Source organism: Muscardinus avellanarius, assembly GCF_963383645.1.
Source record: "Muscardinus avellanarius genome assembly, chromosome: 5".
NCBI classification, from domain to species: domain Eukaryota; kingdom Metazoa; phylum Chordata; class Mammalia; order Rodentia; family Gliridae; genus Muscardinus; species Muscardinus avellanarius.
The window spans coordinates 134,117,272-134,120,393 of record NC_137790.1 but is presented as its reverse complement, the minus strand read 5'-3'; positions in this window follow the sequence as shown (position 1 = coordinate 134,120,393).

Here is a 3,122-nt window from a genome sequence, read left to right as displayed (position 1 = left end):
GCGAACAGCCTCAGTTATTTAGTGAGGCCCTCTGCAACTTAATGAGACCCTGTTTCAAAATAAAGTTATAAAAATAGGGCTAGGGTGTAGCTCGGAGCTGGAATGCCCCTGGGTTTGATCTCCAGTAAGGTGCACAAAAAGAAAAACAATTGCAGTATTGCATTTTTGGTTTATAACCACTGTTTCTCTTTTCTGTATGATTTAAAAGAAATGTATAAGAATAATTTTATATCTACATTAAGATAAAGCTATATTGCTATCAATTTTAACTAGAATGATAAAAATGTTACTTGTGATCACCAAGGCAAGTATGTTAAGTACTAGGAAAATAACTTAAAGCATACATAAAATAAAAATGGTTCACTAGGAGAGGGCGTGGGAGGGGGAAGGGAAGAAGGACGAGTGCAAGAATGTGTGCATGCAAATAGTACTGGAAGAATCATGGCATGCACAAGCAAGCAGGGGAGTGAGTGCATGTGTGTACTGGAAGAATTATGGAAAGAGGAAGATAAAATACAAAAAAATAAATATCAAAATGCAAAGTCTTCCTTATCAGCAATCATTTTCATTATAAATAAATTAAAACACATCCACTGAGGTTGAGATTAAAAGAATGATTTTTAAAATGACCTAATTATATGTTGTCTACAAGACACACTTTAGATTCCAGTAAGTTAAAAAAAATACAAAAATATATTTCACACAAATTGTAAAGAAAAGAAAGCTGGAATGGCCATACTAGTACCAAATAGATTTTAAATGAAAACCCTTTAAATGAAAACCCTTTAAAAAACAGAAGGATGGGGGATTCAATTTATTAGTTTTGTTTGTTTGTTTGTTTATTTGTTTTGGGGGGTCTGGGGATGGAACCCAGGGGGCATTTTACCTCCAAGCTACAGCCCCTGCACTATTTTTTATTCTTTATTTTGAAACCGGATCTCACTGAGTTGCAGAGGGCCTCAGAGGGCCTTACTAAGTAGCTGAGGCTGTCTGCGAACTGCGATCCTCCTGTCTCAGCCTCCTGAATGCTGGGATTACAAGCGTGCACCACCACGCCCAGCAGATTCAATTTATTACAAAGTTTAAGAATCATAAAAGATATACACACTCAACAGCAGTGTCCCAAAATACATGAAACAAACATGGACAGAAATGAAGAGAGAACCATACAGTGCTACAATCACACAGTAGTCCCCCCTCATGACGCAGGATATATTTAAAGGCTTCCAATGGATGCTTGAAAAACTAGATAGTACCAGACACAATATATATACTGTTTCATTTTTATAGTAGATCTTAGCAGCCTAAATATATAATTTTTCTCTCCTTATTAAGTTGACAGCTTTTACCTTTTCACTTAAAGGAAACATTTTATGGCTTCTCTTTGACATATCCAAATTGTCAGCCAATATCAATTACTCTTGCATTTGGGGCACTATTAGAAAATAAGGGTAGCCAGGTGTGGGTAGCACACGCTTATAAACGCAGCATTTGGGAGGCTGAGACAAGAGGATCACAATTCAAGGACAGCCTCAGCTACTTAGTGAAGCCCTCCGCAACTTAGTGAGACTGTTTCAAAATAAAGAATAAAAAATAGGGCAGGGGGAATAGCTCAGAGGTCAAAGGCCCCTGGGTTCCAGACCCGCAAAAGGAGAGAGGAGAGAGGAGAGAGGAGAGAGGAGAGAGAGAGGAGAGAGAGGAGAGAGAGGAGAGAGAGAGAGAGGGAGAAGAAAAGAAAAGAACACATGGCCATACATATTTACTTTGGGGGAAGGAAAGGGGTGTGTGTGTGTGTGTGTGTGTGTGTGTGTGTGTGTGTGTGTGTGTGTGTGTTACTGCATACTGAACCCAGGGGCATTCTACCTCTGAACAAATTCCCAGACCTATTATTATTTTATTTTGAAGATCTTGCTATGTTGCTGAGGCTGTCCTCAAACCTGAAATCCTCCTGTGTCAGCCTCCCAAATACTGATTTGAAAGAAGTGCACCACCATGCCTATTTTAACATTAAAAAATCTCAAATCGCTGGGCATGGTGGCGCACGCTTGTAATCTCTGTGCTTGGGAGGCTGAGACAGGAGGATCGCACGGGTTCGAAGCCAGCCTCAGCTACTTAGTGAGGCTCTCAGCAACTTAGTGAGACCCTGTTTCCAAATAAAATGTTAAGAATAGGTCTGAAAGTATAGCCCGGAGGTAGAAAGCTTCTGGGTTCTACTCTCAATACCACCAAAAGTTTAAAAAAAAAAAAAAAAGAAAATTTAAAAACTAGGGCAGAAATGAATAAGAACAATCAATAAAAGCAAAGCTAATTTCTCAAAAAGATAAATAAAACAAAACCTTTTATTATGCTATAAAGAGTGATTACAACAAGAGAAGATACAAATAACTAAAATCATAAAAAAATGGGATTACTACTCACTTTCAGAAATAAAAAAAATTTTAAGAGAGTATGGCAAACAATATATGCCAAATTACATAATTTTTACAAATGAACAAATTCCTAGAAATATATATAGAGAAAAATTTGATGAAGAAAATCCTGGAGAAAATAAAAGAACTAGTCCTTTAATGTTTAAGGATAGATCAAAAAACTCAGTACCGTCAAAATAGGTGTTTACCTTTTTTCCTCCCTGTAGTGCCAAGGATTGAAATAGAGCCTCACACAAAATTCTTCCTAGTTTGATATAGAGATTTAACAAAATCTTAATCAAAAATCTATCAGGTGACTTTGCAGCTAACCCAAAATGATTCTAAAGTTTATCTAAAGAGGCAAAAATGACCAAAAAGAGCCAACACAACACTGAAGGAGAACAAGAGAAGAATAAAGTCAAAAGACTTATACATCTTCAGGAACCATTAGAGTATAGCCAAAGAATAGACAGATATATCAACTTATAAAGAACCCAGAAACAGACCCACATAAGTTAGCTGTAATATATAATAAGAAATATTCGCTGGATCCTCATTCCTGGCTCCTGACACAAGAGCTTTCAATATCCTTGGAACCTCTGGAGAGCGAGTGTCCGTTTTGTATATTACTGAGACACCTATTGACTGAATGCCCAAAAATAGTCTTAGAATGAAGCAAGCTGCCAGAAGAATCAACCATGTGATTACAGAGGT